Genomic DNA, 22098 nt, shown 5'->3' with positions numbered 1-22098 from the left:
TAAAGCAACATCTACTTCATTTTGCTTAGAAATGTCAGCCCTGCTGAATTAAATGAATGTGTTTGGTTATGGGAAGAAGGGGAAGTCTCAGTAAGGAGAGGGAAATGTGGCTTTTGAAGCATGGTCTGCTTTCTCCTGCTTCTTGTAACTTCTTGTGTATAATTACCTGGAAGGAAAGAATAACAACTGGTGTGGGGGGAAAAAAAAGCTACAGAAGATTGTTTGATTATCCCAGTAGGAAACAAATCCAATTTATGGATGAATTATGCACAGAGAACTACATTTAGGAAAGTAAATTTTAGGGAATTATGAAATTGAGTGGGCCAGGTCCACTGGGAGGAAGCAGTGAAAATGAAAGGGGTTGGTAGGAGGCTGGAGGATGCTAACTGGAGCAGTAATTAAAGCAGAACAGGTCCTATTTCTTTTTGGAAAAATGAAAATTATAAAGAGGAGAAAAAAAAAAGAAAAGAACCCCTGAAGAAGAAAATCCTCAGAGAGGACAGTGACATTTCACAGGGGAGTACACAAGAGTTGAAAGAGAGAGCAAGTGCTGGGAGCTGAGGAAGGTTGGCAGGGAAATAGGGGAAGCAACGAAATAGAAAACATGAGAAGTCAAAGTGCAGAGTGAAACAAGGGTGAGGAAAACAGGGAATTTCATCCTCACACTCTGAGTGGCTATTGGAGCTGCCAGGATCTGCCTCAAAACACCCCATCCCATTCAGACCGGCTCTGCCCATGCAGAAAAAATTCCAAAAACCTGAATCTGTTGTTTCTTTTTACGGGTTGAAGGTGATGGGAAGGGGCTGGGGGTTATGATCCATCTGCTGCTGCTCACGGACTGTGCAGGGAAGGGAGTGGGTGGGACTGTGAGGGGGTAATCAGGGACCAAGCCAACACAAAGTGACCTCCAGTGCGCAGGGAGGACTTCAGAAAAATGAAACGTTGAGGCTGCAGTGTCCTTCCTGAGGCTCCTTCTGAGGGCTTAAATTGGAAAGGCTTGGAAAATATTGTGGTTAAATCAAGTGAACCTTTCCTGAGGGATTCCCCAGCAGAAGAGTGCACTGTTTCTTTTTGGGATGGAGACTCATGCTGGACTGGGAAGTAGGGCAGGATAACAGTAGCCTTTAGTCCACTTTTTTTTTAACCTTTTTTTTTTTAAATGAAAAACCTTCATTAATGAGACAAAAACATCATAAAAGCAAGTTGATATTGATGTTGAATAACACAAATCAGGATGTACTAAAAAAAAAAACATGGAAGGAACAGAGAATATAAACAAATTAAGAAACTTTACCTGGAAAATGGGAAGGGATGAATTTTTTAGGGGAGATTCAGTGAGAAAAAGACACCTAGAGTGAGCGTGTCCTTGACTTTCATAGCCTAAGCCTGAATGTGCAATGCAGAAAAATTCCAGGTGTTAAAAGATGGGAATCCCCAGGGCTGGACAAATCCTGTGTGAATTCAACATGGGCTCAAGCAGGACATGTTAAATGGATCCTGAGCAGCACTGGTGGGGTAGAGAGGTGCTCGTCCAGGAGAGGTGCTTGTCCAGGAGTGCCTCCCTTGCCTGGAATGTAGCAGGAGAGCTTTGAGCTTTGGGGGAAAGCAGGGAAGGGTGGAATCAGGAATGCTCTGCTCCCCGAAGGCAGATCAGACCAGCAGCCACTCTTTCCTGTGGTGTTGCTTTTGGCGTGACTTGAGGACAAGGATGGGATGTTCCGACTCACGAGCTCTGGCAGGTGAAGCTGGGAGGATTAGAGCTCTCCATCTCAAGCTGTCAGCTCCACTTTTCTGTCACGTTGACTTCTCTGTGTGCATGCACAGGACCGAGCTGTGAGGGCTCACCCGTGCCTCTACACCCACCTGAGGATTCAGCTGCAGATGTTGTAGCTGCTACTGGCAATGAGGGGCAACCTCCTCCTCCCCCTTGCTGGTGAAGCTTTCAGGGAGAACACAGCACTAGTGCTGCCCTTGCCCTTTCTCCTGAGCCCAGGGGAGCACCTTGCCCCTGCACTGAGTGCTCAGATGGCTGCTCTTTGTTGTGAAACACCTACCTGCAACCTCCCTGTGTCCAGGGAAAGCCTCAGGGATTTTTGTTTTGCCTGCTTCTATTGACCTCTGACTAAGTGGTATGAAAGGCCAGGTTGGACAGGGCTCTGAGCAACCTGATCTAGCAGGAGTCCATGCCCATGGCAGGGAGGGTGAACTTGTTATCTTTGAGACCTCTCCCAGCACAACCAGCCTTTGATTCTAAACTGTAGGGAAACAGGATTGGAAGCTGCAGCCAGCCTTCAGAGGCACCACCTGACTCCCGATCCAAGGTGCCCTTTGATTTGGTGGAAAATGTTGCTGTGCCCATATGTACGTACAATGTGTCTGTACCTGTACATGGAGATAAATGACCCTCGTTAGGTCAAGACTTTAGAAGCCCTCAATGTTTGGTATGAATGGTACCACTTACTGATAAAATCTTTCAAAGTAAGAATTGGAAATAAAAATGTAGATCAGAGATTGGGTTCTGAGGGTGCTTCAGCTCTGTGAGCTGTTCTGAACAAGATGTATCTGAGTAAAAAGTATTTCTTTGGGAAAGAAGAAAAGAGCTTGGTGTGTATACATTGTTTTAAAAAATACATAGAAGGACATACAAAAGTGGGTTTAAAGCTTTCCTATAAATCAACTAAAGCCCTAATAAAACAACTGTGCAAGTAATTGTTCTTCTGCACATCCAACAGTGTTGAGCTTCTTTTGATGTTTACCTCAATTTCTTCTTCACCTTTTATTTGAGTCTGCAATTAACACTTGTAATAAAAAATGAGATGATGTGCTGCTGAGAAATTCTGGTGTTAATTAAAATTATTAACAATTGGAGAAAAATAAGCATGGAAAAGAAGTTAATAAATAAAGAGGTTTGTGCATTATTTTATAATTAAGGTAAAGCACATAAACTGTGTTTCAAAAAAGCTCCCTTGAAAATGTATTATGAAACTTGGCCAAAAGAAGTTACAGTAAAAATTCCCTCTTTTAGAAGGATTGTCATGCCCCACACTCTCTTCAACAGCATTTAGTTTTGCCAAGGCCATTGTATGGGGCTGAATTTCATCTCTGAATGAATTACCCTAATCTACAGAAGAACAATAGGGAAAATGAGCTCTGGCAACAATAGAGAAGGAATGGGAGCGTGATTCATCTTTGCAGAGTGAGAAATTGGGATTGGGTGGAAGTCTTATCCAGAGAGGAATAATGACAAAGGGCCCAGGGTTTCTTGTGAGAGCAGCTCACTCACCCATCTGTGTCCCTGTGCTCGCTGAGAGCTCCACAGTGACAGTGGGTCCATGTGGGGCATCCTCTGGAGCCTTGGGAGCACCTGGGGCCATCGCTGTGCTCACAGCTTCAGGCACGGAGATCCTTCCACCAAATGGGTGTTTGGCACCCAAATATGCCCTTGGATGCCAGCCCAAATCTGTTTTGAAACTTAGTGCTGGCCTCCCAGCATCATGGAGGTACTTCCAGAAATCTCACCCGCACTGGGTAAAATTAATTTGGAGGTGCCTTCCAGGAAAGTGCTTGGAAAAGATATTGTGAATGATGCTGGAGAAGGGAGCAGCAGCAGGGATACAAGTGCACATGGAAAGTGACCACTTCTGCCAGGTCCCTCTGCATCCCACAGAGCACTCTCGGCCATACGGGCAAGTAGCTGCTGCCTGCGTGGTGGTATTTACAGGTGGTTCATCCTTTATACACAGGCTAAAATGCAAAGAAACACCCAGATCCAGTCCAGTATCTTGGAATATTACAAGGAACTGCTCTGGAGCAGTATTTCTATATTGAATTTCTTATCAAAGTTATTACATTTGGAATATTAGAGAGTATGACTAATTACTTCCCCTCCAGAGAAGCTATTACTCGAGAAGGACCATTAGTTTCCTGCTCAGTGCAGATGCTCAATCATGGAATGGGAGAAGGATATTTTGTGGTTTCAAATTTCCTCCATGGCTTTCAGGATGTTACCTGCAATTAGACTTTGCGTGGGAAATTCCATTTAACAAACCCCATAAAGAAAATGTCCTCAAGCTGAACAACGCTAGAACTTGGAAGAGGCAGTCAAGAGCTCCTGGAGATGTTCCAGGTCACTGGTTTTAACTGAGCTCTGCAGATTGGAACCAGTCCCACTGGTGATGGAAACCACGGTGCTTTCCCAAGGAGGGCTCTCCTGGCTGTGCTGAAGCCTCTCACGGGCTGGAGCTGTTACCCAGCCTTGTAACTCAAGACTCTCAGTAACCAAGAGAAACAAGCCTGAAAGAAGTTGTAGGAGAAGGGAATAGAGGTGACCTGGCCCCTGATGAGCAACAGCTGTGTTAATTACCCAATACATCCTCACCATTGATTAGTCACAGCTGCATCCGATAAAGATAAGTGATAAAGGGAGTGTGTTGGCTGGTGAGGGAGAATCATGAAGGAGAAGGAGCCTTGAGGAAGAGGGAAGGAGAGGGTCATGAAGAAGGAGGATCCTGAGGAGAGACGACCACTGCTGTGAGGTCAGTCTGGGTGTGCAATCAGAGCCTGTTGTCGGAACCTGCAGTCACAGTCTAGCTGGGTAAAAGCTGCATTCAGAGTCTGCAAACCCATACCTGCAGTCAGAGTTGAGCAGGAAATAACCAGCAGTCAGAGGCTGCAAGGGAAACCTCCAGCAGGAGCTTGCTGTGGCCAGAGTCAGTGAATGGTTGGGGTCAGGATGGCTGAGCTGTAAAGGGGAATAAACCAGGACCCTTTTCATACTGTAGTAAACAAGAATTCTGTGTCTTAGCTAATTTCTACCCTCTAACAAGAGAGCTGCTACAACAGCAAGCCATCTAACCCAAAATTGAATGGAAAAATCTATCAGAGAAATGAATCCCACAGATCTGTGACTTTATGGGGCTTTTCTTCTTCCTTTTTCTCAGCTGCTGGGTTGGTTTCTAGTTTATGCGTCTACTTTATTTTTCTTTTATGTTGGCCCTTTAACCACCTTCTTTTAGCTGTTCTTTATGGCAGATTTTAAGCTTGTTTTCTGTCTAAGTAACCAATTTCATTCTTGTGGTGTCATAGCATCTTTCACTGAGGAATTAGATGTGGCTGTTGAGAATTAAAACTCTAAATATCCTTCCCTTGAGACCTATAACTTGGAATGGAGTGAATCGTTACTCAGTTGAAAAATTTCTCTTCAGGGAGAGTTCAGGTAAGGACAAGAAAAATCCTCTGAACTTGAGCATTTCTCACATCAGCAAGTAAATTAATCACCTAATCTTGCCAGATCTTGCTGATGAAGGAAGACATTACTGAAGAACTGAGAAACTCATAATCCATAATATCTTAATCCTCACAGTTTGTAAGAGAAGTAGAAAGTTACTGGTTTTTTCCTTTTAACTTCCCAGAGCCTGAGTGATGTGGTTTGGGCCTCTTAGATATCTGGCATTTAAATTTAGGATCGCTTAAGCTTAAGGTGAAGGTCATTCCCGCTGCTCTATTCTTCTTTGTGAGATAAGACATTTGAAGCTAAAGTATTACCTAGTAAGCATGGCTGTGGAAAAAGGGAAAAAAAAGGGGGGAAAAAAAAGTTGTTTCCATGACATTTTAGAGCTGAGTAATTACAGAGGAGGAGAGAAGAAACTAGGGGAATGCAGACTTTATTGCTGGATTTTTCTCCTTAATCTCAAGAGCCAACAGCCCCTTCTGGACCTCCTGGTTCTGATGCACGATGTGTTGATTAGAAGAAGGTTCCAGCCTCATTGTTTTGGGACAGGAAGCAGGATAGGATGACTCCCCAGCCTGCCCCAGTGCAAATCTAACCCCAGGCCGGCTCTGCTGGGTCACTCTGGGTGTGAAATGCAGTACTTTGCATCTGTTAACTGCTAGCAAGTCCTTGCTAGCAAGTGGTTTGTGTACACACAGATTTAACCCCACACAAATATAGAGCGATGTGGGAGGGAGCTGTCAGCTGCAAAGGAAGGGAGGATTCAGGGGCTTGGTGGCACTGGTGGCAGTCAAGCTAAAGAGCAGATCTGCATTTTCCCCTGCCCTGACATACAACCCTTTCTGAACCCTGCCTCCAGAGGATGATTTTTGCTTCATCACTGGCAGAAATAAGAAGGCTTCAAAAAATGAGAAAATGAAAAGGGAAAATGCCTGTCAAGCTTGTGCATTACTAGGGATGAACTAGAAGATGCTCCATAGGAAAACCACCTCAGGTAATAGAATTTGGGTGGCTTCAGCTAAGGGTATGGGGGACTGTGGAAGCTCAGACTCAGTAAAACATAATAATAATAGTAATTAGGGATTTTCACAGATTAGGCTGTCCTGTATTTGTAAAACTGGAGGTTTTTCTACCTAGTACAACAGTCAAACAAGGAAGGAAGACCCTGATCCTGCAGGTCAGCCAGTGTCACCCCAGGGAGCAGAGAGGGAGGGTCAGCAGCTGAGATGTACCCTGTGGGATTTGGTGTCCCCTAATTTATGGCAGGTCACTGTGCTGGAAGAGGTGTCCCCCCGGGCTGTGGCACACAGCCCCCAGGGAATCTGATGGCAGAAGCGATGGTTGAATGAGCCCTGGGTTAAGAGTTGCATGTGTACAGACTGCAGTGCATTCAGACCCTGAGAAACAGCCACTGCACCCTTGACAGATTTTATATCTACTCAAATTCAAGGACCAGGTCAGGTCACCCTTGATCAGTTTTGATTGAAGTATCATCCAAGTAAAAATTGCTTTTCATGGGTCAGGAGATCCTCTTCAGAATCCAACTCCCTGCTTGAAATGTGAGTGTCTGATTTATTTATAAGTGTCCTGGAAACTCAAGAGGTTATGACAGAGCTAAGGGGAGAGCCCCTCAGCTGACCTCTGCCCTTGCAAAGCCATCACAGACAAAATTGACATTGGCTCACGGGAGCTGTACATTAGTGAAATTTAACGTCAGTTCAGGTTTCATCACGTCATGCCATAAAAAATCATTAAGTTACTTGGATCAAAAAAAAAAAAAAAATAAAAACAAATGGTAGCAGAAAACCATTCAGACACAAGCCATCTGGGAGGGAGAGAACATACCACAGGTATTGGTTGCTTTAAATCTCACAAACAGCTTCACTTTTCTATTTCTGCAGTTGTTGTCTCTGCACTTTGCTCTTTTTGGAATAGCAATTACAGCATGTCTAGTAAGAATTCATGACAGCTTAGGACCTTACTTTAAAGGTAGTAGGGTTGTTTTGGGTTTTTTTGTTGTTGTTGAGGAGGCAAGAAAAAGACATTAATGCAACTTCAGATCTCTGCCAACTCCCAGAAGAGATCCAAGCTATTAACATAGACACGTGCACAAGACACGATACACTGGTCTGAAGCTGTTGTTGTCAGAAGGGCTTGCAGTGATGCCTGTAGCTGTCTAACACTCTCCATCCCTCAGCATTTCTCTTGTAACAAGTCTACTGTTCCAGCAGAAATTTCAATTCCAAGTGGTTCCTGCAGGTTGTTGGGTCACTTCGGAGGAGTAAGGAGGTGGAAAAGGGCTCAGCAGGGTTAGTCTGGTGGCTCCCAAAAAGCAAAGATCCCCACAAGTGAGGGTGTATTAAAGTCAGAGCCCTGACTTTATTCCTGGTGGGCAGTGCTGGTGTTTCTGCAGGGTGAGGCATCCAGAGACAGCCCTGAGTCATCCCCCAGCCAGGCTTGGCTGAGGCACACACCTCTGAGACAGCTGGCAGACAAACCCTGGGCACCTCTGCTCTGCTCTGAGCTTGCTTTTGAGTGCAGGCACTGTGCACCAACTGTGGTTTGGGTACCTGCCCCTCCAGGCACTGGGTGTCTGGGCATGAACAGCCTGCTTACCCCCCTTGGCCGTGTGGCAGGAAATCTCCCAGCTTAGCCTTGTCCCCAGGCCGATGCACTGCCCAAGGAGAGTCAGTGCTGTGGCAGAAGGCACCAGATGCAATGAAACCCCTGACATGAATGCTTTGTTTCCTACCTGGACGCCAGAAGTTGAGTATTCTGTTGAAAAATTAAATGCCTGGGAGTCAGAAGGGCAGTCAGAGCTGGGGAGCAGGGGAGGGAGGGGTAAGGTTTGCATCTTGCCCCAGGAATATTGCATTATTTGCTCATCTCAGGTCTGTGGTTGTTTTGCGTTGCTCCCTTGACTGAACTTCTGAGTAGGAAAGTGCAAAATCTTACAATGAAGCTAAAGGGGGGTTTAATTGCTTTTCGTTTCCCCTTCTTTATGTAATTTCAAGGCTGGACTGTTTTAACATGCCCTGGAAGCTCCAAGCCCTTACTCTCAGCTTTATTTTTACAGTTTGAAGTCACACCTGTGAAAAATCAGATGCTTTTTATGTATTGAGATGTACAACTGTAAGTCCCAGGAAGAGATTGGTGTTCCCTAAACACAAGTTTTTGGGATTCTGAACAGACTGTAACCCTGCAGATGGGGCCAGGCTAGTTTTAGTTATCGGTACAGGCATTTCTTCCATCGGAGGAGCTGAAAGTTGTACAATGAGCTGGCTGAGTGTACCCTCTGACTTCAAGGTTGAGATGTAATTTCACATAGCCTGTGAAATGTGGTCCCTGCAGAGCAGAGCACAGAGCAACCCTGCAGGAGGGCTTGTGGTACAGAACAAGCAAAGATTGTGTTCATATCCTCTGGAAAAAATCCAGGTGAATCTGCAGGAACAGAACAGGCAGAATAAATCCCTTTTCTGGCTCCATCTCAGCAGAATTACGTCAGTGTTTCATAAACTGACAGAATTCCTATTTGACCAGGGCACTGAGTCCCAGATCTCACTGCTTGCCATATCATCCTGCTAATTGAGCAATCCCTACTCCAGACCAACACTGCAGAGCCTGGAAAGTCTTGGGAGCCTCTGAAAATAGCCTCAACAATTAGGAAAGTAGCAATGCTCAATTAAATTGCCTGTGTGTTTAAAAACTGTAGGGAACCAAGCCAAGATAATCCCCTTCCCCAGAAAAGCAGCTTTGGGTGGGATTCCTCATTTCTAAGAGCCAACTTCATTTTCACATCACCCACAACAGATTGTTTTAGGAAATGAGTCTTTCCCTACCATTTATCCATCTTGTTCATCACTCCATTTTCTCACTGTCCCAGCATTTCTGACTTTGCCTCCTCTGTCTTCCATGAGGGAGTTTTTCCACCCTGTTTTCTGGCAATGGTGCTGATTTCTGAAAATACCTATCTCCATAACCTCAGATAGCAAATTTCCTGGGATAATGTCTCCCCATCCTTTTGAGGAGCTGCTTATGCAATCACTGACAGCAGAGTTGCTATTTCAGTGAGTTCCCCACAACCTGCGCTCACATTCCACCAGCCCCCCTTAACTGCAGCCTCACCCACAGCTCAGCAGGGACTATCTGCAATGCCTAAAAACAAAGCTCTGCCAATCCAAATTTTCCAGCTGCCCTATGAGGGATGTAGGACTCGCAGAAACCTTCCTTTGAGAGGTGGGTGTCTTCTTTGCTGATAATAGATTTTTCAGAGCAGAAACTTAGTGAGACAATTTTGACCTGAAACTGTCAGTGAAAGATCCAGTGTAACTTCTATTGGATATGTTATCAGGAACAGCAGTAATTTATTAAGGCAAGAGCCTGCATTCCACATGAAGGGAAGAGAAAATTACCTGTATCTCTGTGTGATAAAAATCCATTCTTCTCTTCCAAGAAAGCAGGTGCAGTGACTTCACGGGGGATCACTTTCTGCCTTCCCAAACCTCTGCAGCTCTCCAGCTGGTGAGCCATGAGTAGGCTTACAGGAAAAGGGGGAGAGGGGGGATATTGTCATTTCTTGTAATTACCATCTGCAGTTGGGCCATTTTACAATTATCCTGGATGTTATCCCATAGAGTGTAGCAGGGCTGTTAATTTTTTTGGTTTTTTGGGTGTTTTTTCCCCATTCTTTTAAAGATGCTGGTGACTTGGGTGTGGAGAAAGGGGTACCTGGACAGGCTCATATTTTCTGAGCCCACTGGTGCATTTCAGCATAGAAATGGCTGCAAGGATTGCCCATTTTCCACACGTTTTCATTTGGACAGGCTGTGGATTTCTCAGTGTTTTTTCCTCTGTCTGACATTGGGGTATCACCTGTGTCATCTTTGCCATCTTTTGTCATCATCTTTGTGTCCCTCCATTACATGGTGTCTCTTACTCGATCTCCATGTGTCCAGTGAATATTTTAGGCAGTAGAGAGCAGGGAAGCTTTGTGAAATTCCCAGCTACCTCCCAAGAAGAAAGTTTTCCTCTTTCCTGTGTGCTTCTGGAGTGGGTCTTGCCCCTGCCTGGAGGAGTGCTGGATGTGCACTGGCCCCTTCTCAACAGGCTGAGCTTTCACGTCACAGGTGGCTAAACAAGCACATTTCTCTTATCTGTATCTCAGCCAGGCTGCTTGTCACCACAGCCCAGGATCCTCACGAACCCCAGGCAGCTGCAAATCCCTCTTTTGATTGTCAGGAAGACACAGCAAAACTCTCCTGTGAGATGGTTTGAGAGTCAGCCCTGTCCTTCCCTGTAACAGTAAACAAACAGCTGGAGAATCAAGGAACTGCTGCTGCAGGGATGGAGGGAATCCCAGCCCTATCTGCCTGCACCCAGAGCTGTGCTGCTTTCCCACATGGAGCAGCCAGCAGTGACAGGATCCATGTAAAGCCAGCAGTGAAGGAGGGCTAGAGGTGGCTCACACACAGCTTCACTGTGTCAGAAGAGTCTTGCAGCTCCTGTCCTTCAAAGGCAGAAATTCATCCAATCTCGTCATTCCATTTAAAGGGAGAGAATTGTGCAAACAAGAGGCAGGGTGCCCCCTTTATTTCCCCCTCTATCACTGAAGTAGCAATTACTCTTCTCTTCAAACTGCCAAGAGCCTGCACTGAGAGGGACCCAGACATAAACAGTGCTGCGCAGAGGGGGAAACAACCTGAAAGGGAAACATCCACAGGTCATGTTTGCCTTCTAATGGGAGCAGCTCTAGTGCCTGTTGACTGTGCCAGATGTGATGCATGTGAGCACAGTGCCATTTTTGAGTAATATTTGTTCCTGAATGAACATTTGTGTATCAGTCGGCTCCTTTGGAAAGTTTATTCTAGTGGATACACCAGTAATGTGTTTCAAGCACATTTCCTCCTCTTAACTAGAGGACAAATATTTTAAGGGAACATGACCAGTTTCTCATTCTTTCTTTCATGGGAATTGCTATTTCCCACACATGCAGACTACTTTGTAGTCATGTAGAAACTCATTTTCTTGCTATTTTGAGAACTTGATGAGGTGCAGGAAGGGGAATTCTTTGCCCCAGCTGAAAAGATACTCATCAGATTACATGAGTGGCACAAAGCATCGTATGAGAGAACTGAGGGACTCAAAGGGAAGGGCAATACAGACAGTAAAGTGCCTGTGTGTCACGAGGACAAAACTTAGGGATGTAAGACAGTAAACTTAGTATATAGGACAGTAAAACTTAGGGCTGTAAAGCCAGTCGTACATGCAGAAGACCAGGGCTCCTGCACACAGAGAATACAGCAGCAACTCGGTGCTATCATCTGTTTAACACCGTTTTATTTGACAAAAAAGCTGGGATTTTGTGTGCAAGATGCTGCATGTGCTCTTTGCTGTTGAATGTGGCAGATGACAGACCCCTCTGGGGCTGCTGGAGTTTGTTGATTTGCCTCCTAAACGCCGTGGAAACAAAATCCAGCAGTTCACCATCAGGATTCACAGGACATTCAAAGTTGTGGTCTATAAACTATACAACTAAGTGTTCAAGGTCTGCTGGATTTGATTTATGGCTTATAAACGTGATTCTGCTGACCTAAATACTATTTATTTGTAGCCTGCCTTCTATGAGAATGGTTAGAAATAGGAAGCCAAGTTTGATCCCGCTTTTTTGAGTCAGCTAAAAGGGACACACACTGTTCTCCAGTTAAGAGAAGCCCTTTTCCTCCTACCTCCCTAATGCTTGGAAAAAAGGCAGGGAAAGTCAGTGTCCCGGGAGAATCACCCATTGCTCAGCCCCTTCCTGCCTCAGGGATAGGAGAGAGTCGGGCAGCTGCAAACTGGCCCCTCTGTGAGACCCTGACTGTGACTGACCGTGAATGAACGCCCCCAAAACCTGTGCCCCACTTTTAACCACGGCCTGCACTAAATAAATATATAAATAGCTCTCTCCTGCACAACTGTAGTCAAATCCTGAGACTGATTTGGGCAAACCAGTGGGATTTGAGGCTTCTGTTAAAAGAAGGGTGCTTATCTGTTCTCAGTGCCTTTCGAGTGCTGGTGGCTGAAAGGTCTGAGGAGGATTTTGTATTTATTGCTTTATTGCTGAATCAGGCTGTTGGAAATTAACTTCCCACCTGCAGAGCCGTGGCTTTCACAGGCTCCTAAGCAAGCTGGATTCCTCTGCACAGTGAAGGTGCAGCTCTTCCCTAGGCCATGACTTTTATTGAGCTCAAATTCATTCCAGGGAGGTCTGAATCAATTACCATTACTTCAGAAGAAATAAGCACAGGCTTATTTCAAAAGGGTTTTTGCTTTTAAAAAAACCAACATAGCAAAGAAGTGGTTTGCTGGTTAATCTGTCTGTGTGAGCTGGGGTTATGCCTAGGAGCCTAATTACAATTTTCCCCGGTCTCTGTTGAAGTTTGTAAGGAGGATCCTGTTTAGCACCATCCAAATGGCAGTGCCCTTCAGCTGGATAAGAACTGTGAAATGTAAAAGCTGCACAGGAGCCACCAACACACTGAGCTGCACAAAGTGGGCAGTGTCAGCCCAGGCAGGTAAAATGCAGCATGTCTGCACAGGTGATACCGAGGGGAAAGTGATCTGTGAAGAAGGTCTGTATGTAAAAGTTGCTGATGCATAGCTAATGCTCTGTTTGGGGAAATGTGGGGCTGGCAGGCTCTGCTCTGCTCTCCTCGGGTGATCTGCCTGCAGGCAGTGAAGCAGAAATGTGTTTGGCCAGGAACAGAAGGCTGTGTATGCAGGCAAAACCACCGGGTGTCCAAAAAAATGCTTCATGTAATAGGGTCTGCTGACTGAACACAAAGTCAGATATTGTTAAAAGCAAAATTACTAAAGTGGGGAACAGAATACACCGTTATTTAATTTTTTTTTTCTTCTGGGTGCAGCACAATGAGTGAAAATATAGCTGATGAGTGCCCTTTCTGTCATTATTGGTGGTGTTCTTCCTTTTATGTGTGGATGAGATCTCTATATTTCACCCTAACAACTCTCCAGGGCATTGATCTGCTGCTCTTAAGCCAGTCCTTCCTACAATTAAGTCTGCACAGTGAATCTGTGGCTGCAAGTACCAAACACTGAGGAGCTTTTAGCTGACCCAGCCTATCAAACTGTAGTATTCACCTATTTGAGAAGAGAGAATCAGGAAATGGCAAAGAAAAAGGTGTCTGTAAGCAGAAGAAAAATAGCAAAAAAAGGAAGAATTGTGTGATGGCCATAATGGGGTACCTACACCTTACCCAGGTCATTGTTTGCCAACAATTCCCCCATCACCTGTACTCACCAGGCTCCTCTGTTAATAGGCTCTGACTTCCATGAGCCACAGCCACCTAATTACATCCAGGAATGGGACTTACATCCCACTCTTCTCATCAGTGTTTCTTACTCAGTAGCTGCCATTGCTGCTGCCTTCTGTGGTTTTCCCTGTACATTCAATAAAGAGCTCCAACACCTTCACCAGGGCTAGGAAAATTAGCAGGCACTGGAAATTAGGTATTTCAGCAGCTGCCTCTCTTGTGGATCCACTCCTGAATGTATCCATGGACAATCTTTCATATTAAATGTATAGGAATCTCTGGCCAAACAGTCTTCAGCCTAATGCAAGGGAAACTGCAGGACTGACTTCAGGAGGAAAAGAAAAAAGGAAAGGGAAGGCAAGACAAGGTCCCCTTGAGCAAGCAGTATCGATGATATTTATACTGACCAATATCTAATGTGACTTGTCAGCAGTGGAAATCTGTCCTCAGTCAGGGCTCTGGTGGTTTGTGGGCAAATCTTTCCTGGCTCTGCTTTCTTTCCTGGGTCAACACTACTGGAAGGAGAAGCACATGCCATTTGCAAGCGTGTGGGAAAACATAATACACAGATAAAAATACAACAGCCTTTTGGTTAGGAGCTCAAGTTGCTCTGTCACCTAAAATTACACTAATATGAAATTTATGTCAAAAAAATGTCACACTGTCAAAATAAAAACCTAAAGGGTTTATTGTTTCTGTTGAAATTTCACTCTGAGGAAATGGAAGAAAAAGATTTTTTTTTCTTATTACCATCACAATATGTTATTTTAGCTAAGAACAAAGAGTTTGGATATTTTTAACATTTGTTTGATGGAAAATTTCAGTTGGGCCGTGCTGTGGCAACGTCCCAGTGGTGTTTGTGAAAATGTTGGAGGTGGTCCTACCCTGGGGCACGTCTACAAAGAGAACAACTGTGTCACTGAAGCAGCCTTTCCTTCACACCTGTATTTAGTATTTATCACAGTGGAGGTCATGGCAGGGCTGGCCCATTTTGTGTGATTATTTTGTTACTATCTGGGTTAAACTGAAATAGGACACAGCTCATTCTGAGGAAACTTCCCTATGGAGATACCTACGGCAGTAATGAGATGAGAACTAAGGCTAATTGTGGTATTTTGCTTCCAGAGCATGTGTAGGCAGGTCTCATTCTTAAGAAGTATTCCTACACGTCAAAAAAAAAAAAAAAAAAAGGCAAACAACATTTAGGGGTTGATCCTTCTTCCATAGAAACCAGGATCTGTTTTGTAATGGGTTTAAATTTAGAAAGACTTACGAGTTAGACAAAAATTCTTTGCTGGTTTTAGAGAGGAGACAGAGGACCTTAGAGGATCTTTAAGTCTCTGATTTTTATGTACAGATATTGCCTACGTCTGTATCGCTTCTGTTGCGGGTTGCAGCTGTTTCTGTAATATCTGTCTATAAGCTTACAAGAACATGCTCCATTTGCAGTGGTAATGAACTAATTAAGAAACTAAAATCATCCAGCTTTCTTTTAAAAGAAATCAATTTAATTTAAATTTTTAAAGTATACTACTACTCTCCAGATATTGAAATTGCACTCTTTTGTGTTCTTAATATGTTTCAACAAGATCAAGTAGCAGCAACAAAATATTCCATTTCCATGGAAATCAGTGTAGTTTTCCTTGCCTCTAATCAGACCACTTTGCTGAAAGCTAAACTGTTTATTTTTAACCTCTCAGAAGATGAAAGCTTGGCATGCCTTTTATGTCAGGAGTGTAGCTGTTCTTCTCTGCCTCATTAGGTCTTTTGGCTTCAGCCTCACCTGTGGCTGAGAGCTGGGCAGTGGGACAGATGTGCAGAAGATGCTGATGCCTCTGTGCTCCTTCCTTTCCTCTGCTGGCAGTTTCCAGCCCAGTGCAGCGGGAAACAGCATAAAAAGAGGGGGACCTGCATAGGACTTAGGGCATAGGACTGGCTCCTGTGTGGCTGCAGGCTGGCTCAGTGAGAAGCATCAGGATCTGGAGGGGGAAAGTGCAGGGGATGCTCAAAGAGCTGGGATATCTTGTGCACACGCACGAAATAAAATTGGTTGTCTTATCATTAGTCCCAAAAGCAGAGGATGGGCTCAGGATATGGGCAGTGCACCACGTAACCCATAGGACACTTTCCAATCCAGAGGCTGCAGCAGCTCCCACGTCCTGCACAGCTCAGTGTAAAAGGCAGTTTTGTAACAAATGCCACTACACATGCAGCAGAAGCAGAGAAACAGGTGGGTTTGGCCTGGAGCCCAACCTGCTGTCCGGCAGTCTGGGTCTGAGTCAAGCGGTGGTACTTATACACCGTGCTTGGTGATGAAGGTTCAGAGGCTCTGTAACCTCCTGTGCAGGTGCCACCCACTTCTGGCCTCACAACCAGCTCTGATCAGAGAGATTCCTGTGTGTCCTCCCTGGCTCTGGGAGAAAAATGGCATCAACAGGAAAGCACATTTCAAGAATGCACACTCCAACATCGTGAAAGTTCTCACTGTACCATACTTGTAGGCAGGCCACTTTTTTTTCCACAAAACAAGCTGCTGACTTAGAGCTTTGTACTAAACCAGAAGCTATTACAGCAAATTGTCTTAGGTGGGTTTGTTTATTTTCTGGAGAAGCCCAGTTGCTGTAACCAAGCTGATAGTTATTTGCACTGATTGAAGAGCACAGCAGATCCCATCAATGCATGTGTGTTGGGAGGGGTGCAGCTCGGTATTTGGATGTAAAGATGCTTTTTCAGTTCAGAGATACTTACATTTAGGGTTGCCATCTCCTCCGTGCAGACTCAGCACTGCACCAAGGCACTTTTGTGGTGACTGATGTAGGAAGGAGCTAATGCAGAAAACAGAATTCAGGTGGGGAAAGGAGCCCACAGGTGAGAGGAACAGCCAGAGGGAAGTGACTAGCAGGTGATGGCATAAATAGGGTGCACGGCAAGGGAGCAGGAGGGCAGGAAAGTTAACAGGAATTTCCAATGTCCCTCCCTTTTCCTGTCTATTCTCCCCACCAAGGTCTCCTCCTTGTTACAGGTGTGTTATCTCAGTGCCTGTGAGCAGGGCAGCAGTGCCTGGCTGCCATGTGTTGGGAGGTAGTTCTGCTGTTTCAGGTTTCCTGGCAGCATTCTGAAGATGGTGGCATTTGCCACGTTCTCCAGGCTGAGCCTGTGATCTTCCCAGTCAACAAAACATCCCCCATGGATCTCACAAAGATCGCGTGTATTGATCTGGTAAGACCGATTTATTGGTTTGGGTGATTTTCTTCTTCTTTCTTGACCTCAATAGAGTTTAACTTATTGATGTATCTGCTTGGCCTGGATTTTGTTGAAGGTTGTGTACCTGAGCACAGTTTAAAATCAGCTGCAGTGCTTTTGCTTTCCTTGTCTCACGTTCTCACTGGCCTGACAGTGCCAAAGCCATGGCAGGGATCAGGGACAACACGGGCCTGAACCCCCAAGGGCAGGAGCAGATAATCAGCTCATCAACACAAAGGCCTGTGCAGATCCCCCTAATTACTCTCTGGCTTGCACAGCAAAGATGCAGAGAGGTTATTTACCTCTGCTGATGACATACAGGAGGGAACAATCTCCTGCTTCCTCTTTAATAGCTCGATGCTCTGCACAAACAGCAACCAGCAGTAAAATTGTCTCCTTGCCGGTAAGGTCAGTAGCTACAGCTCCCAACCCACAGGGGGAGAGCGTGCAGGAAAATACCATTTTTGTGAGGTCACTCTTCACCCTGGAAGTGGCATTGAACTGCCTGCAAGGGGTGTCTGCCAGGTAGGGAGGGAGAGAGGCTCTCTCATGATGCCAAAAATGTACTCCAGCCTTTTCATCGGGTATTTAAGTAACGCCAGAGCTGAACTGGGGAGACAGCAAGGGGATAATCAGAATGACCTGATATGAAATAATCTCCTGTGCTTTACTTGAGGGGTTTGTTTGGGGTTTTTTTGTTAGCATTCAGATAAGGCTTTAATTAAGGTTTTCATTTGTTACCTATTGATCTTTGATATTTACACATGGTCCTTTTTTTTTTGATTGATTTGATCTTGCCAGATAGGAATTAAATACACAATTAGTCTTAAGTTAGCTGAAACTGAATAGTTCGGTTAATGAATGATTTGCTGACAATACTCATTGCTCAGGTTGCTGATAGACTCCAGGAACCACCACAAGACAAACTGATATATTATAACAGGTGTCTGAAACTGGCAGATGGTGAGGGAGAAGAAGCAGATAAGCAGGCTCAGGGAATTCCAGAAAAAGTTAACCTTTTTCCTTTCTGGGCCACACAGGCCTCGCCTGAGGCATCATTGCTAGAAAAATGAGGCCACTGTAAGATTTGTTGGCTCAGTGCAGCATTTGTTTAGTGCCAGCCATAAAAGATAGGTGTGTGAGCATGTGCAGCCTGCAGAGTTTAATTGCCTCTGAGCCAGGGCTCTGGTGCCCACGCGGGGAAGCACTTCCCCAGGTGTGTTTAGTGGTGTCTTTCCCGATACACAGCACAGGGAGGATGCAGCAGGAGCAGGACTGCAGCACTCAGAGCTGTGTGTGCGAGGAAAGGGCCAGCCGAGCACAGCCCTGCTTCTCGTGTTACCCCTACGCAAAACATCTCCTGGGAACATCATTTCTGGTGACTCCATCCTGTGGAGCAACAGCAAAACAAGCACCTACGTGCTTGCCAGAAGGTGCAAGTCAGCCAGGACCAGGAGGAAAAAGGGGTGAGGGGATATGTGTGTGTGACAAGGAGACAAAAGTTTCAGTTGTTTCAGTCCCAGGTGATTTCTCTTTATAAAGAAAAAAAAAAAAATCACAACTTCTATTCTCTTTTTCCTGTCTGTTTTCCCTAGAGAGAGTTATCTTTTCTCTAGCAGTTTTCCTCCTTTACAGGCCCACTTTTTTTTTTTTCTTTTTGGCCCTGCAAGAAGAGGAAGAAAAGAAAGTATGCCAGAGGAAATGAAGGAGAAATGGATAAGCACAACGTGAAAAAGCATTTAATTTCTTTATCACTACCTAAAAAGCAGTAAATGGTTTTGAAGTAACTTTTATGATACAGAAGTCATTCAAAGTATTTTTTTTTAATGTCTGCCAGGTCAAGCAATTGTTTATGTGTCTCTCATGCAAGTGAATGAGTGACAGTGACATGGTAAAAACTGGCTGACTCCATAATTTAAAAAAATTTTAGTCACATCACTTTTTGCTTTTGTACAGCTTCTTGCTTTCTCGCTGTGATGCTGAAGACCAGCTTTATTGCTGCCATGTGCACTTTGGGTGCAGAAGTGTGCCGCTAGATTAGAGGGGATTAGATTGGCTGGGGTTCTGAGCAACCTGGTCTGGTGGAAGGTGTCCCTGCCCCTGGCAGGGAGGTTGGAACAAGAAGAGCTTTAAGCTCCCTTCCAACCGAACAAATTCTGTCATTCTATGATTAAAGCATTTGGCCCTGAACACTGAGCCAGGGAGCAGCAGGGGCTGCCTAACCCCACGAGGACACAGCACCTGTTGATGGAGGCAGCCAAACCATCACCCAGCATCCTTGCCCTGCAAGGAGAAAAAAAAAAAAACAAAACAGAAACAGGCTGGGATTTATTGTAGTTTGAGGTTGTTTTTCTTTTTTTTTTTTTTCTCTCCAGAAGACTGGTGAGGATGGAGGAAGGGAGCAGGTGGGGATGCCAGGGGTGAGCTTCATCTGCCACAGGATGGAGAAGTTGGGACCATGCCCAAGGGGAAAGTGAAGCTCAGCCAGGAGGGCTTCTGAGGATACCTTTCCGCAAATGGGAAGGCACATCATTCCGATGAGAGAAAGGACCTGGTTTAAGGGCTAAAATGAAAAGCTGTGTGTTGCTGAAAATGCAGAGTCTCAATTTTCCTGTGACATGCAGGATTCATTTCTGGGCCTTGCAGTTCATGAGATAATGGACTGTGGAACTGTTCCTCATCGCTGTGACTAACAGCCCCTTTTTGGCACACATCCTGGAACTCAAAGCAGTGTAATTTTTATTTCTGGATATCACAACTAATTATTCTATTACAACTAGCTGTAATGTTACAACTAACATTATTCATCTAGGCCCTGGTTATCCTTTCCCTTTTATAAATCCTACTTCTGCACAGATTAAATTTTGAGGCTATTAACGCTTTGATTACGGTCTAGTCATATTAAATTATCCCTTGGTAGTAAGGTTGTCCTGTCAACCACTATGATACCCACAATTAATTGAAGAGATAACTGGTGGTTTGATGCAAAAGCTGAGCTGGAGCAGGGTAGGAACCCCCAGGGAGTCTGGTGCAGGCTCAGGTGGGCCCTCCCTCCTTCCTTGCAATGAGGCTAGAGACAAAATGGAGTTAGGCTATAAATGGGAGCAGGATTTAGGCTTGTAACAAAGGGGGGTGGCTGCATGCTGAAGCATAATTAGTTTATTACGTCCTCCTGGGTGACACGAGAGAGAAATATGAAAAATAGGGAATTGAGTTACTACTTTCTGCTTAAAATTAGGTCCCCATCCTTAGGTGTTCAAAGGGCCTTGAGGGGAAACATCACAGCTCCAGGGAACAAAAATCATGGTGTTTGAGACTTCAGCCCCGGTGTACAATACCACCCATGCCTGGGGCCTTTCAGGTTGCTGTTTACCAGGGTATTTCAGGATCCCTGAGGGGGTGTATGCCACAGAGACTCCTATTACCAGCAGAAGGACTTTGGGGTAATTTCCAAACAGACATCATCCCTGCATTGAACAGCCCCAGGGGAGCAGTTCCATGGATAATTGTCTTTTAGGCAGCTATTGCCTATGGCTGGGAGCCGCCGTGGAAGCACTGCTCACCCCAGGCCTGCCTTGTTTATCGCCCAACGCTGGAATAGACAACGAGCTACGATTTTCCTTTCCATAATTATTGATAGAGTGGCTGGTAAATGCTTCCTTGCCTTCTCAGCAGACTCAAAGGTTAGCTTGTTAACGAGAAGGTTTTCAGATACTCACCACCCGTGTTCCCTTCGGGGGCGAGCGGGGTGTCTTTTAATGGCTGTTTGATGCTGTTCACATGGGCAGGCAGCATGATAACAAGGCAAATGATTGTCTGCTTTGCTGATCAGAGCCTGTAATAACCGCTCACTTGGTGCTGCACATTCAATTTTGACAAACCAAAAGGCACTTACCATTTGGGCTGATGCTATTTTTTACCCCTGACACGCACCAGTTGGGCATGGGGTTGTTGCGTCTAATTGCAAATGATCTTTGATGATTTTTTTTTTTCCTCATATCTCCAGAGGCATAACTTTAGGAGTGCCAGCAGCAGGCAATACAATTTCAAAACATTTGGGAATGCCAATTAAGGCTTATTTATGTGATGATTGAGTTGCCTGAGAGCTCGGTGCCCACCAGAATGCACTGTGGCCTTAGACAAAGGGAGTTTTCTTGCCTGACTACATCTGATGAAGAGGGATACTTGCATGATGATGGGTTCTTTTCTCTGTAGTTGAACAACTCAGTTCAATTGTTTGCACCTGCAAAAAGAAGTCCATCACTGCATGGAAGCTGGTGCATCGTCACGTGGGGTTTGTCTATACTAGTTTTTGTTACTGCACGTAGAATACAAAAAGAAATTACAAGTTGCTCTAGAAGAAGAAACTTTTTTTTTTCACTGATCTCCAATAGTAAACTTGGGTTTATAGTAAATGTAGTAAATACAGGTTTATGGGTAAATAGTAAACTCAAATCTCTTCTGAATTATCGGTTAGTCCCACTAAACCAACTGGGCAAAATTGTTTTCTGATGTGGGTGTGATTTTCATTTGGCTCATTACGTTTTTACTATTTGAGCACAGGTGGAATTTTATTTGATGTCTACTTAAGGCTGTGTTTCCAACACTAAATATCCCTGTATTTTGGAGATAGGCTCTGCTGTTCTGACCAGGCATCTCCCAGCCCTCGAGCAAGGCAGGAATGCATTGCAGACCTTTCCAAATTACTCAGTTCTTGCGGGTGGCTGGAGGATGGTTTCTGCAGCAGACACGGTGGGATTTTCCTGCATGGTGGGCCTGGAGCTCACAAGCTCATCAGCTTCTTCTCTCCTACTCTTGTTAGGTGTCACTCTTTCCAGAAATATTCCTGAATCCAGGTTAACTGGGAGCAGTTTCCCTCTCATGCACAGCAAGCCTTTGCTCTCAGAGCCCAGAAGAGCCGTTGGCCGCATTGCGCAAATCCAAGCGCGACTTTGGTCGCAAGGGACTCAGGCTGATGTATGTGAAGCTCACACATTCTATAAATAAGCAGAGTGCATATGTTAGGGCACAGAAATAGGAGAACAATGTCAGAAGACATTTACTGCTTGCTTGAGGAGCAGTCAGTTGAGATGAAAGCTTTGTGGCCAGACTTTCCCAAAGAGCTCGCTCGCATGACCAAGGTCGACTCTCATTTAGCCACTAAAATTAGCAGTGGAGCTTCTAGGCCAGCTGACTCTTTTGGGTGCTGAACAACTTTGACAGCCTGGCCAGAGACTTCCCAGAAAATGCTGCTGAGTGCTTAAAAAATTAAAAAAAAAAAAAAATCTATTGGTTATGGAGTTTCTCCAAACG

The 22098-nt window shown here is 45.0% G+C and overlaps 1 long non-coding RNA gene across 1 annotated transcript; it reads left to right on the top strand.

The window, feature by feature from the left end:
• Positions 1–4461: 4461 nt before the first annotated feature.
• LOC136286340 (uncharacterized) lies at positions 4462–20155 on the top strand. Its single transcript, XR_010719854.1, has 3 exons — positions 4462–4535; positions 16565–16761; positions 19161–20155. It is a non-coding gene; the product is annotated as an uncharacterized lncRNA (long non-coding RNA).
• Positions 20156–22098: the final 1943 nt, after the last annotated feature.

The sequence above is a fragment of the Chamaea fasciata genome, unplaced genomic scaffold, assembly GCF_029207755.1.
Source record: "Chamaea fasciata isolate MVZ Bird 193981 ecotype frontalis unplaced genomic scaffold, bChaFas1.0.hap1 SCAF_3, whole genome shotgun sequence".
Taxonomy (NCBI): domain Eukaryota; kingdom Metazoa; phylum Chordata; class Aves; order Passeriformes; family Sylviidae; genus Chamaea; species Chamaea fasciata.
This window is presented reverse-complemented; position numbering and strand designations above follow the sequence as displayed.